The sequence below is a fragment of the Amphiprion ocellaris genome, chromosome 14, assembly GCF_022539595.1.
Source record: "Amphiprion ocellaris isolate individual 3 ecotype Okinawa chromosome 14, ASM2253959v1, whole genome shotgun sequence".
NCBI lineage: Eukaryota > Metazoa > Chordata > Actinopteri > Pomacentridae > Amphiprion > Amphiprion ocellaris.
The window spans coordinates 12,022,964-12,038,391 of NC_072779.1; the positions used below are offsets into that span (position 1 = coordinate 12,022,964).

Here is a 15,428-nt window from a genome sequence, read left to right on the forward strand (position 1 = left end):
CCTCAGTTTGGGTTTGAAACATGGAAACCAGCTCCACTATTTAAGGTGTTGCTATTTGATTTATGTATGTATGTGTTCTCTAGGTGAGATTGTGGTCTGTGCATAACTGTGTAACAGGATTAACCCAGCTGGGTTGCATATCTCTTCCCACTATCTCCCACTGGCAATGCAGAGTGTGTCAAGCTGAGGAGGCTGTCAGTGGGTGGGCGACATATTCTCTACAACTAGAGGGGGATTTTATAGAGTTTGGCAACCGGCACAAATAGGACACAGGCAGGCAGCTCCCCTTCCTCCATCCACCTCCCTCCACCGTCTGGGCTTGTCACTACTAAAAGGGGAACAAAAGCGAGAGCAGCTAAGGGATTTGATTGTTCTTCTTTGGAGGAGAAATGTGTTGCTTGCATGTCGCTAGCATTTTCAACAGGTTGTTCTGTAACAAACCGAACATGATTTTATGTTAAAGGTGTGCAGGTAGTGGCTGGATCATCAAAACTCACAGTACCCTCATAATGAACTCCTGCGTTCTGGAAGTTGCTACCGTGAGTAAGAAAATGTGCTGTCTCTGTCATGGCATGTCCGCTGTAACTTAAAGCAGACAGGCATGACTGCTAATTCAGGCACAGATGCAACTGCATCAACACTTTGTCTCCCTAAAACAAATCTGACATCCACTGCGATGTTTGACAAGACAGTGAGAGTGCAACCGACAGGACCGTAACACTCTATGATGGACTACTGTACATCTCATACACCCAAACACTCAGCAAGTGGCAAATGAATGCAGCCCATTTTCAAAAGGTCAGAATAGTTCAGCGTGATGTTAATGCATACAAATACACTTTACTTAGTTTTTTCTTAAGTGGACAGCCCTCTCTTTTTTTCTTCTTTCTTTTAACTTGCACACTCGGATGTGTGCTTGCAAGCATGCAGACAGTAAGCGAGTGAGAGAGAGAGAGAGAGGGAGAGAGAATGACTTCCAGTGTTTTCTTGTTGTGCACTGAGGCATGGATAAATATTCTACTTGTAACAATAAGTGGAAGAGACAGAGGTTGTCTGAGAGCATACCTCAAACCCTCTCCTCTCCTCTCCTCTCCTCTCCTCTCCTCTCCTCTCCTCTCCTCTCCTCTCCTCTCCTCTCCTCTCCTCTCCTCTCCTCTCCTCTCCTCTCCTCTCCTCTCCTCTCCTCTCCTCTCCTCTCCTCTCCTCTCCTCTCCTCTCCTCTCCTCTCCTCTCCTCTCCTCTCCTGCGAAATCTGTCACTTCAGCAGCACAAAGTGAGAATACATAGCAGAAATACCACAATTGGCCGGGATAACTCTACATAGTTAGCTTTATTTCTGATTTCAAGTGAACATATAATGGAATTGGAACTTGCCTATATCAAATGCTTCTTTATACTGTCTATTACTTTTGTTGGCTGATATGGTCATTATTCAATATAGTGTCCATGTGTGAGCCCATTAGCCCTGCACTCTGTCTCTGAGCTACCCCCCTTCTCCCTCCCTGCATACTCCCGAGGATATTCAGTCTCAGCTAGGGCTGCCCTGCCGGTTGTCAGCTTTGTTGAGCCAATATAGTGTTTGTGACAGTTTCATTGCTGATTTCACAAGTCGCATGTTGTGGGGCAAACACACGGGTGTTCACAATGCCTTTGACAATTTAAAGCTCGGTACATATAGCGATGCTGCGGTCGCTGTGCTGTGTTAGGGTATAGTTACAAATTAATGGCCGACTCTTGTTGGACATGGGGATTTGAAAGCCAGCATGTCGTCTCCAGTGCTGGATGCGTTCAAAGCTCAGTGACTGCAGGCCTTATCTCTCCACAGGGAACTTGAGGGAGAAAACCCCACGGAAATACTCCACTGAGTATTTTTGAACACGCTGTTTAATACACACAGTTCCCTCTGTTACACTGAATTATACATTTTAATAGTTCCATGTTGAGAACAATATGTAGAGCCCCATAAGCACAGATCCAGATGGCCCTGCTTCCTCAGTTATCATGCTGTATTGGTTAGAGTTATTAACATAAATAAAAAGGTTTGAACAGTCATGTTTTCTTGTGCATGTAACTCATCACAATCCATGAGCAATGAAAATTGAAATTAACATTGCAAAAAAAAAAACAAAAAAAAAAACAGTGAGATAATTTGTAGTTTGATGTGGGCTCTGCATGTGTGTGCCATAGTGTTAGATAATCGCTCTGCCAGTTGGTGGACAGACAGACATGCTGGGCAGCAGACATGCAGGCCACTCTGGGGACAGCAGACACTTTGCCTCTCCTGGGTCAGTGATGAGGGACGGAGGACACCGCAGGAGGCCAGCTGACACCTGGGTCACTCCGAAAACGTCTCCACCTCATCCGGCCTCTTTGTTTCACTTTCCAGCTCTTAACGCTCGTCCGAGGCGTTTTAGGAAAGTGCCGTTTCTGCACCGCTATATGTGTTTTGTTTGCCTTTTGTTTTCCACATCAACAGCTTTTGCGTCTGTGTATTTACTTGCAGAATTGGAAAACTTCTGGAATCTAGACTGGGAAGGCAAACAATTCCAAATGCCAAAGAAAGTGGGTGCAAATTTTGCACGGAAAAATGTTGCAGTGTTTGACAAGCTCAGAGAAGTGCGTGCCATTGTGCATCATGAACTGTTCTCTTGCAATAAGCCAACCACTGAGGCAGTTTAAAATAAACTAAATAATACTGAAATCTCAGGTTTGCTTGTGCACATGATCTAGATGATGCATACACAGAAAATAATCAGAGGCAACAGAGCCATGAAGTAAAGGCTTAGTCCAAACTGTCTATGTGACACTTAAGCTCTTTTGTTTGCAGTGATGATACTGTCACTGATTTATTCTGCTTTGAGATGGTTGCATTTTTGTGGTATAGAAACTGTGTACATGCTGTGATAATTGAGATAAAATCTTCTCTAGCTACACATGTTTTACTTGATAAAATAGGCCTTGAGTACAAGACGGCTCTGTCTGTAAAAATAGCATCCTTGGCAAGGTTGAACCTGTGAAATGCTGACGGCACGTCATCACTAGCAGCAGCTCTCTTTATTTTAGGTGTGGATCCAACCCTCTGCAACCTCGAACCTGTATGTTCTCGTGTTAAGCAGGGATGAAACAGTGATGCTAAAAAGAGGTGCAGCCTTGATTGGAACAGATGTGACATGTTTGTCAAATGACCTACTTCTGTCCCTATTATGAATTAAAATTGTATGACGGAGACTGGGGCGACTAATAAATGTTACATGCGGGGGGTGGGGCCAAGTGAGCGAGTGGAGAGGGAAAACAAAGGTTACAAGGAAATAAATGTGTGTTTATTCTCTTTTGTGTGTGTGCCGCGTGCATGCGGGTGAATGTGTAAATAACACATTCCAGTTCATGTACCATAAAAAGATGGCATTAATCTAGAGAATGTAAGCACAAACACAAGCGTGCATACTGACGTGCACACCACCCACCGAGCCTGAGCGCTAATGGCTCTTTAATTGGTTGAGTGTTTGCGGGGAGGTAGCTGTAGACAGATGTTATCTGGCTCTGCTCTCTGTAGGAGGTGAGAGTGGGGCTCTAATGGTCTGTGCATATAGAACCAGGACTTGGACGTTCGCTGGAGACACAGCCTGCTGATCTGGCCTCTTTGGCTACTTAGCTACTGAATTAGTTGCGTGGGAAGAAAGTTGACTGAAGGAAGATTAATTTCCACATTTTGTGCCGGACCCTATTGTGCCAACATCAGCAAACTGTATGTCCACTGCTTGTGGTAACAGTACTTTAGCCCTTATGGACTAACACAAGCTTTGAGTTGGATGCTGTTTTTGATAAATTGACAGTGGCTTCACTCAAGAAAAGTTGTTTGTCTGTCTTGGCCCCCCCCTCGTTTCTCTTTCTCAGTGACTTCCTCCTTCCCCTCTACATTTTCTCCCTCCTCTCGCTCTCCATCTCACTTGCTCCCTCTGGCTCAGTGAGGCACAACTGTGTGTTGTGAGAGATCATATCCTCTTGACCTTGCTCCAGGAGTTCTGATATATTTCATCTCTCATCGATTTTCTATCCTCTGCCATTTTTTTTATCGCCCACTCCCTCCCTTGCATTGCCATTTTTCTTCCTCTCCACAAAATCATTTTCATCTCTCATCCCATACAAACATACTAACAGAATTTCTATTAGTCAGAAAAAAAAGAAAAAGAAAGGGATGGGACAAGATTGCATTTTCCATCAGAGTGAACTCTGAGAAAATGTCCAAAAACAAATAGAAAAACACAGGTATGCTGGCGAAGTAAAGATGAGAAAAGAGGTGGAAAGGAAAATCAATACACTCATGTTCATGCATGTGTGCGCACACACAAACACACACATCTACATGGTAAGACGTGCATTTTAAGGGTAGATCCTACTGACAAAGCAGCCATTTACCTAGCAGCAGCACTTAACTCTGAAGTCTCTCTAAACACTTCAGTGTCACTCCCTGTGAGATTAAAGAAGAGACGCAAAGGAAGTTCTTTCACCGGGTGACTTTTTGACCTTGATGCCCCCGCTAATGTGTTTTGACTAACACAGTCTGTCCCATTAGCATCCATGCTGTTGGAGGCCACAAGGCCAGCCACCGTATGGTGTAATGGTCAGGGTTCAGGGTTATTGTTGCACTGGCTGCATAGGCATCGTGTTTACTGTCCATGGGGGTGACTTGGCTCTCGACCCGCTGCCCCGCTGCATCTGGATCCTCCTCGTGCAGCGGCCCTTCGTCGTTTGAGCTGTCACTCACATCCTTTCATCAACTCTCATTGGTGTGTTTCATGCCTTGTTAGGGATGAGTAGTGAGAATAAACATAGGATGAAAGATGGCAGACAAGAGAGATCTCACGGAGGAATTCAGTGACCAGACTATTTCCCGTCATTTCCTTTCATCATTCTCGCTCATTTATTCATTGACAAACATAAACACGTGTCCCTGCAGCGAACATTTCCCAGAGAGCGGTACCTTTTCCTGGTGAAAAACACAAGTGAGTCAACATTTCTGGGGAGGAAAGCACAGGCTAGCGACAGCAAGAACAGACTCCCTATTGATTTGTTGGCTCGATTCAAAACAGGATTATGCAATATCTCTCTCCATGTTTCTCACCATTCTACTAATTATTCTCTTAATTGAGCCATCAACAAATTTTGCTATGTGTGCGTGTACATGCAAGTGCATGCAAGCGCTTATGTAATCAGATGAATTCATGCACTGCCAGATATATTTATTATTAATGAGATAGACTCTTATCTATATTAATAATGTTTCCATTGAGCAAAAATTAAAATGAGGTGCTTACATAACTCTCTGTCTCATTGTTTTCTAACAGTAGTGTTTTTTTGCTGTTGTCCTCATTTTGTTCTAGATTTTTTCAGTCTCTCATTTTGTCTGGTGCCCATGTTTTGTTGTTGTTTTTTGTACAATAAACAGTGGCTGTGGGGTCAGTTCAGTGTGTGAGCTATGATGAATTTTACATATTCCCCATTTAAGTATGTTTATGTCTGAACGTTAACAGCCTGGTCTGTGTTTTTCTGCTATCTTTTCTTTCATGGTATGTGTGTGTTTGCATCCCCTTGAGGGAGTGTTTAGCCTCTTTCCAGCCTTTACCTCTAATTATTTATTACACCACATATCCTCTGATTGTCAGTGCAGGTATATGGCCACTCACCTGGTATTTTGTGTCATTTATTGTGTCATTTTCTTTGTATGCCTGTTATTTTGTTACCCCTTTAATTGTATGACTGTTTAATGAAATTTATTTCAGTTGCATTCTAATCTAATTTTTTTGGTTTTGTCTGAAAGATAATGGGGGGGGGGGGGGGGGGGGGATATTTAAATAAATTCAGTCATATCTGAGGAGTGAAGGAAACTTTCTCTGTGGTGAAGCCCAAATCAGAGAGTTGTGAATCCCTCTTTAAATAAGAAGAGACAACAGCGAAGAGAATAGAATTTTTTTTTCCCTTCAATGATAAGGGAGAGAATGTTTTAATTGTGGGCTGATCCCAGTGGCAGAGAAAACAGATGAGAGACATCATATTGAGGCATCAAAGACAATAGTATTGAGACAAGAGGAAAAAAATGTATATGGGGTAAGTAGATAATCATAAATTGTGCATTTTTTCTTGGTTTCTTGAATAGGTACAACGCCTATAGTTAAATAAAGCTAGTTTTCAGTTGATGTCTGCATGAGATTTGCTGCAGTTAAGGAAAAGAAGAGCCTGATAGACATGCTAAATTTAATAAACTGACAGTTTCTCTTCTCTCTTCTCTTCTTAAAGTTGTTGTTGATCTTACAAGTCTTTTTTTCCGAAATATTTGGAAATTGAATGTGTTAAAATGTGTAAATTAGGATACTTGTGTATGTATTTGTTCAAAATCTAATACAAGATTATAAATGATAATATCAGCGGAACAATCTTTAAGAAAATGTCCATGGATTTCAGAATATTTTACTGTCTGAGAAGCCCCGCTTTTTCTTTGACGGCAACATGCACTCGAGCTGCATGACCTCCGCACATTTGTTTAAAACCTAATAACCCATTTTATGCCGGCATGATCTGACATGGTTCCAAAGAGCTTCTTGTGATGTCAACAATGATTGTCTTTCTCAGTATGTAAGTCCCCCTCACAAATGATCAGTGGGGTTGAGATCAGGTGATTGTAGAGGAAAGTTCACGACAGTCAACACTTCAGCAGCCATTATCCTGCTGCAATATGAGTCCTCCACAAAGAAGCGTATCAGAGTAGCAAAACTTTCCTAGACTTGAATATTGTTCCCACCACAGTGTTTCTCTGTTAGTTTGATAGTCTATGGTTTCATTCTATTTCCTGCTTGCCTCCTTAAATACACCTTCTTGTCAAAAATCTCATTAGTGAATGTGTCTTTCCCCCCTGTGGTGGTGTGGGTGATGGTACGGCCCATCTCAAGCATTTTGACATCGGTTCCCTTCCTGAGATGAAGTTTGAGACCACAAGTTGTCTTCTGAGACCACAACCAGACAGCTTTCTTTTAACAGGACTTTTACTGATTGGAATCTTGTGATCTCTATTTAACAAACTCTGTATCTGACATGAAGTTGCTCCTCTGTCTCTCAGTGCACAAAGCTTGATATATTGATCTTTTGAGGTTGTGGTCACTTTGGGTCTGCCTGATAGTCCTCTGGATGCTACTGATCCAGTCTCTACAAAGCTTTTTTTTAGAGTGCCATGCTCTGCCCCTTTGTAAACCTTCAGTTTACCTATGATTTGGTATGTTGGAATAGAAGCAATACAACTCAAGGAGATCTGACCTTTTGTATGAAAGAGTTAATGTCAGTGCCATGAATTTGCTCTAATTCGGTCGCAGATGAGAAAATACTGAAGAATCTGAAAAAGTTCCTCCTTATTTTACACATAGAAGCCATACACATTTGTGTTTTAAAATGTTTCTAAATGCTGAAACTTTGTAATTATTTCCAGGTTTATATGAAAAGATTACAGGTTTTTAAATATGATCTCAGATTTTGCGACTCCACTGTAGGGTTGTTGAAAGGATGCATATATTTTATTTTTTTGTATTTTCGTCTTTATTTGGTAGTTACAGGAAACGTGAAAGACAAAAGGGGAATAATATGCAGTAAGTGCGTGGGCTGGCCCGGAATTGAACTGGGGACTCACTGCTTGAAGGCATTTGTGCCTGTGCTGTATGTGCTAACCACTCGCTATCACGTCGCCCTGAGCTGCTACCGACGGAAATTAATTTCACAGCATTTAAATAAAGATTTTGCCTTCCAAACAGGTTTTCAAAGCAAACACAGCTGAACTTTAGTAATGTTCATTATTGAGTCACACATTTATGGTGGCTGTGGTGGTGACGGTTTTAGCTAGAAGATGTGTAAATTGTTTTGGTTTAGTTTTTATATCTTCTGCCAAAGTGAGATTTTTCAAAATCAGGAAATGAAATGCAGCATGATTAGGTGCTTGTAATTACCATTATTCAAATTCTCACATTTTTTTTAAATACCACACTTTAAATCCCTAAAATGGGATTTTTATTCTCCATCTCTCATACTATCACAAATCACCTATAATTAGAGCCATTACTGCATGTCAGGACCCAGTCTTTGTTGTTGTGTTTTTTCCCTACTTTGTACCGTTGCTATGGAAATTTCTTTTTCATGGATCACTTTCTCTGTATTTGGTCTCTGGCCTTACCTAACCCTGTCCATCTCATCAGAGAGAGTGGAGGACATAGTGGGAAGCTTGACCTCTGTGTATTTTCACGGTTGGCTGACAAAAACCTGAGTCTACCTGTCCCTGTGGAGAAGGAGAGGATTGTTGAGTGCAGGCCATGACAATCTATTCCCTGTGTGCACATGGTTGGCCTCTCGTGGACAACCAGTTCCACCGCTGACATTTACACACAACTCACTCAGCTCACAGAAAGAGGAGAGACTGAAGCGAGTGGGTTTGTCAGGGGAAAAAAAAAACCTGATTTGCACTATCTTACATCTAAAGTAAAAAAATAGTCTTTTGCTCAGTAATGGCATGTGCAAGGTTTTCTAATGAAAAATCTACTCCCCGGTACGATTGTGTGATGTGCTGCTGCTGTTACATGATTGCAAAGAAGTGATGCTATGGGCTCCTTGTGAGAAAAATTGCTCAAATATTCAGTAGCTCTTAAAACTTTTAAAACACTTTTTTGCGTGTGTGCATGTGTATAAGTCTGTGTGTATTTGTCCCCACTCCGATTTGTCCTCACTGAGAGTTAAGACATAGTTGTAAGGTTTGGGTTAGACTTAGGCTTTGGTGAAGCTAAGGGGATGTTCATGCTTTCCAGACCAATGCAGACTGACAGAAAATGAACACTGTGGTTCTACACATACTGCAAGTGTTAAGCTTTAGTCTACTATACTGATGGTTGCATTTCCCCTTCATATTGAACACAGGAAAAAACATAGGACTCCTATAGATGTTTCTAAAAACACCAGCAGTAACTTTGCACTTTGACAAGATTTTGCAGTTGCTTACAAATTGTGCTGTAGCGTTAAGTCAGTGTCAGTGTATTCTTGAGGTGTGCTGAGCACAGTGGACGGACCTAACACAGGGTTTCTACAAGTTTGAAACTCCTCACTGTGTTTGGGCTTCGTTGATGGAACACATGCACAAATCAAAGCACCTCCAAAGTCCGGCAGTCGACTACTTTAATTGCAACTAATTTTATGATAAATTCTAAATATCCGGATGAAAATATCTTTGCACTGCGTCAGCCAATAACGATTGGTAGTTTTCCTGGCGCATGTTGGAGAACATGGCAGATTTTGTCCCGAATGCTTACATCTGCAGAGGAGGCTGTGGAACTTCACAGTCTTGGTTGGATGACGTCACACACCCTTTGATTACACACGGATGCATAAAGAATGAATTGGCCTTAAGTGCTGAGGTTAGATATCTGATTTAAGGTTAGTGTCAGGGGCTGGAGAATGCATTAGAATTGTAAGTGCATGTGTGCGTGCGCATATATATCTTGATATATTTTTATGGACAATTGACATTGAAGCATTTTAGTACCTCAGCTGCAGCATCTGGTTCTCTTATTTTTCTGTATTTATCCTTTGTATCACTCTTGTAGTGTCCCTTTTTTAAATTCTATTTTTGACAGGTGTGTTGTCTGTTTCTTTAACGCGACTTCCAAGAAAGCCACTCCCAAGAATTCCTATGTGCCTAAACTGTCTGTTTATGTGAACAAATGGCAAATAAAAATCTTGAATCTTGTGTTATGTGCACTACATTATGTATGATGTAAATCTGAGGCTCTGACCCTGCTCTATCTTTTTTCTCTCTCTCTCTCTCTCTCTCTCTCTCTTAGGTGAGTACCAGGATCCTGAGTTCATGTGTCTCGGTCATGAGAAGCACTGGGTTGGTCGTCACAGTAGGCACTCATTTCATATTAAATTTTGTCTCCGCTTCTTAGATGCACTTGGTAAATTTACTGTGATTTTCGAGGGCATCTACGCTTAACTTCCATGAGTAATGGCTGATTATAGTTGCGGGCGTTACAATAGATAATCATTAGCCATATGCACCGCTCGCTGGCATCGCTCAAGATTTAGAGTGCTGTCCGTGGTGCTGAAAACAAATCTATTGCTGCCAATACGTTTGTGCTCACTTGTGTAATAGGTCTATTGTGTGCACAAGAATCTGTGGGAGCATGTGGCAGTGTGTTCCCGTCCATCTTTACAGCATGTGTGTGTGTGTGTGTGTGTGTAGCTCCATTATCTTTGCGTCTGAACAGTTTTCCCGTCCCATGCATCATCCACCCCCGTCTGTCTTCATGTCAGGCCTGATAACAGCTCCTATTGCCCACAGAGATGACTAATCAATAACACACAACCATGGGAACAACAGCTTGCTGTCCACATACGCACACACAAAGCGGAAATATTGGCTCACTGTCCGCAAACACTGCACTGACTGCTGTAGGCTGACAAAGAATCAGTTGTTTTCTGATTTCTGGATATCTGGAATACTCACACTTCCGCACACCCTCCCTCCCCCCACCGCTACCGCCGCCACCGCTCTCATAGCTGCACCACACCTTCACATGTAAAAAAGAAAAACGCATGTGCTCACACGCACCAATCTGCCAATAGGCCTGCAGTCAGTCATGCTTTATCAGCCCGATAGTATCACGGCGAGGTGTTGAGGATGTTTCTTCCCACAAAGAGTCTTCGCTTCCTTTCTCCTTGCATCACGCTCACCATTTGTTCTGTTGCCTTCTTATCTATTCATGTTCTCCACTTTAATACTCTCCTAGTACAAGGCCTGTCAACTTCTGTGGACGCTAAATCAGCACCTCAGCTGAGTGAAACTGCTTACTGATTTCACTTGATTCAATGCCCCTCACCTTCAATCAGTATCTCAGTCAGCCTCGGTGGAATAACAGAGGACAGATGACAATAAATGCATAAAAAGCCTTGGAAGGTACTGACAAAGCACTTTACCTTTCTTCCCCCTTCTTTTTTAGTCTCTTCCACCTTTCAGTGAGGTGTAATTCCCATAGACAGACTGGCCTGCATAAAAGCTTGTCTGCTGTCCTGATTCCCCCCTGAGGTGCCATTCTGACCCAATAACTCCTTCATTCCTCTCTCATGCTTCATTCACTCTTCTTTCTGCTTCCTACCCTCCTTCTTATCCTCCTCTCTCGCTCTCCCTCTCTCTCGCTGTCGCTTGTTCTCTCTCCCTCCGGTGGCCAGAATGCTGTAATTGAGTTTTTTATTCAAGTCAATTAAAAGTGCCAGCCCAGTCAGAGACAAAACAAGTCTGCATAGTCGCTTTTTTTCCTCAGGCTGCCTCATATTTTATTCAGTCCACTCTTTATATCACTCAGTGGCTAAGAAAGCACGGGGTGTGTACTTTCATTTCATATGTGTCATTAAACTGTTTTGACATTGTTTACAATGTAATTTATCTTTCTGTATGACGCCTACCCTTCCCCCAAAAGAAATCCTATTTAAATGGTAATTCAAACTTCCATTAAGTTGGGCCTTTTGTGAATGCCATACAGAAGTTGCTCTATTCCTCCCTTCTGCCTCAGCAGCCATCTGAGGCATGATTGTTTACTCTCAAAAAACCAAATATTCATCAAACGGAAACATCAGCTACGTTGTCTTCAGTTGATAATGACGTTCCTATTCTCATTTAGCATCATATTTTGTTAGCAGCTGAATGATGATGCTGAGTTCATGTGGATCATCTGAGATGATAGAGCATCATAACTGTGTCAGCTGCCAATGCATAATAACTTTGTAGTCAGGCTGAAGGTTGACCAAGGTGTGAATGAGCCGGTCCACTTCAGACTCCGAGTCAGTTTTAGGTAAAAAATGATATGCAGATGCTGTGCTACGTATCACGACTTAAATGTTGTCTCACGCTCGTTTACCGGATTGTAATTTGGTTTGCGCAACTTAGAGATAGCAACAGTGAAGGTGATGCTTTTCATATGCAAATGGCAAATGAAATGTGAGATTTGCAGCATTCATTAAAGAAAAACAGGGAGATTTATGGTGGCTGTGGGGCTAATTTTCTTTAAATGCTTTAATCAGCAAACCGTTTGGAAGGTACAGCTCTGCAATGGAACTTGTCCTCATCGCAAACACACATGCATACATACATACATACGTAAATACAAGTACACATGCACACACACATAAGCCCCTCGCAGTATATTGCTGTTACAGAGAAGCAGTTTCAGGGTTGAAGTAGAAAGCTGATATATTTATATCTGTTTTCCAGGTCAGTTGTCGGTCAAATGATTTAAAGGCAGCTTTGTGCTACATTAGTATCATAGAAAAGTATATAGTCCTCAATATCACTTCTTTTTAAGCCATTTCCTTTGAAGAATTGCTCATTAAAGTAATTGAATCATGTATATTTTTTTTAACAGTGTCATCTCCCATTAGAAGCTGAATTCCTGAAAATTCTACTATTAGGATAGGATGCTGATATTGAAATGAATGATAATGATTTTACCCTCTGAGGATTCTTGCTGACATAAAGCCTTGATATTAGCATCCCCAAAACACTCATTTCTGCACCATTGTTTTCACCAACAAATGACCTTCAGAAGTTATTACAGTTGAGAGACCACTTTTGCAGGTATTATCATATTCGAAGAATAGAAATATATAGTACTGAGAGGGAACTCTAGGCTCATGTTGTAAAGCAGTGTTTTGTCTGGCATTTAGAAGTCAACAAGCTGTATCTCTGTCCTTTCTTTTTAAAATTATTATTGCCATAATCAGTAGTATACAGTAGGGATTGAATGCTACGTTTTTTTCAGGGCTGATATAGATAGAGATTGTTAATAGTCAAGGAGACTGTTACCCAGAACTTGAAACTGAATATATATATTTGTAGTTAAAATGACAGTCTTACTTTCAAAACACAAAATCCTAAACAAAGTTTTATTTGTGTATGTTTTCCGTATGTTGTATGTCGCTTTTATTGGCTATTACTTGTGACATGTAACCAATCAGATCGTGTTGTGTAGGACATGGCTTGGTAACTACAGACAAAGAAACACGGCTGCATCAGAGCCAAAGTAGCCCCTTTTGTAATTTATTGTATCAAGATTTGGTTGAAAATAATAAAAACTGATCAGAATAATGCAGAATATTGGATCTGGTAATTGACCAGTAGTTTTACGATATACATCATTTGCTGTATTGTCATGTGGGAAAGTAAACATTGTTCCATTTCCAGGAGCGTACCCTTGAATGAATCATTTACAGAAGCAAACTTGGCTAACCTTGAGGTGTGAACATTTACAGCAAGTGTCTTTGTGTTGGAGAGGAGGAAATTTGCATGGGAGCAATGTGAACGCCATGAATAAAGGAGGGACGGTAATTGACTTTGCCTGTAAACTGCAGAGAAGAATGAGTCTGTTCAATCAATACCTGTATGGATGCTGGCTTAAATGATTCGACTGTAAGAGATGGGGTTAATAACACGTGGCGCAGGCTTAACAGTATAGATGTGGCTGGCTGTGAGATCATTTTTGAGCTAACAAAACATTTCCAGCTCACAAATTGACTAGTTTGTTTAATTCATGCCTCGTGTAGAAATCTTCATGTTCACAGCTTGAAATGGTTGAAAACCACTGCATTAGATCATTTGCTGCTTGTAAGCAAAGCGATGTTGATGTTGTGCAGCAGGACAGCTGGTCAGACTGAAATCATTTTCTCTAAATTAAAGACACTGGTATAAGTTTTGTTGAATAAAAACACCAAAGTCTCTCAGTTTCTTGCTGCCACACACATTGACACTCCAACATTTAGTTCAGGTGGCTGATTTCTGATGTACCTGTTGATGTGTAGCTTCACGTTCTTATGGTAATAATTTGTAAGATGGTACATCATTGTTTTCAACATCCAAATGAGCTTTTGATTGGAAGCCTGAAACAGGTTATGGCACAAAAGGTTTTCACATTACATCCTGTTTACTTCTAAATACCATTGCACTCATTTTAATTGCTCTGGATGAGCACACTGGTGAAATAATGAAAATGTAAATGGGGACCTTCTTGCTTCTCACAAACAAAAACAACTTTTTTGAGGGAAGTTGAATGGGTGAGTTATTTCAGATTATTTGGATCGCAACGTAGTAAACCTAGGATACCAAAAATACAAATAGGTAAAAAAAGGCACACTCAAGGCAGTTTTTAGATGACAATAAAAGCATTAACAGATGGATTCACAATGTCTTCTTTGCCTCCAGTGTAAGTTGCTGATATAGAAACTGAGAACAAATGTGTGATGAACGTGTGATAAAATTATTCTACTTTTAAATTTCACGTGCAAAATTTCCAGCATTTGGGGCACATGTGACCTATCGGTAACTAGTACCTGTTTCTTTTAAACTGAAAGTGATGGTGATGTTTAAAGAAATGGCATTTTAAAAGCCAAGGCAAAGCCTGCTGCTGTCAAATTCACGTGTTATTATTTTATCCTTTGAGCTATTTATCTGCCCTGAATTAACAGAGAAGTGAAGCACTATCAGTAGTTGACATTTACAGCATGCTTTAGCTGATCAAAACTTTTAGTTATGACATTTCTTGAGTCACAACTTTAAGACTTGAATGATGCCGGGGAGTGTTAGTGTTGTTACATGCTATATATACTGTGTGCACTCTGTATTCTTATAATTTGATCCATCTGTTTGTCTATCCATCCACACTGTGTAAGAGTTCAGTCTTCCTAGTTCACCCACCTCCTTTTTTTTCAAATCTCTCTGTTTCCATGGTTACCGAAGACTGTAAAAAGGCAGGTACGTGTAGGTTTAAAATCCTTAACTGGATTGTCATCCATTTAAATGATCTTAAGGTAGGTGTGTGTGTGTGAGGTGCTGTTTGTAATGCATTTTCACTGTCAAGACAAGAAGAGCACAGTCAGGTCTGGTCCCTTTGGCCTGCTTTTTGTTCAACCTAGTTTTTTTGTGTGTCATAATAAAAAAAAATGCTCCTTTTACGAGCACTGCGGCAATATATCAGATTAGTGTGGCCACTCTGTGTTTACAGGGCATCCACAGGCTGTCAGTAATCAATAGACAAGATATGCATGAATGTGCAGGCTAGTTTTGGAGCTAGATCAAAAGATAAACAAGTACAGAAACTCAGGTGTATGAAAAAAGCATACTTTTCAGTGAGAATTGTTGCAGGAAAAAAAATCAGTTTTAAGTCAGTGGATTAAAAAAAGTCACAAATGAAATGCATTTTTTTTCATGCTAAAATTGTGGGATTTTACTAATTTGATTTTTTTTTAGATTTATTTTTTGACATGGTTGCCAGTTTGTCATTTCCTAGTTGTTTATGAATAATGTATGAATACAGGCTTAATGTTGTCTTTTTTATATCAAGTAATACTCCCATCTCACC

The 15,428-nt window shown here is 40.8% G+C and overlaps 1 protein-coding gene across 3 annotated transcripts in view; it reads left to right on the forward strand.

Moving 5' to 3' along the window:
• Positions 1–15,428, forward strand: part of cadm2a (cell adhesion molecule 2a) — a 205,666-nt gene that overhangs the window by 31,431 nt on the left and 158,807 nt on the right. The gene's annotated exons all lie outside the window — the stretch shown is intronic.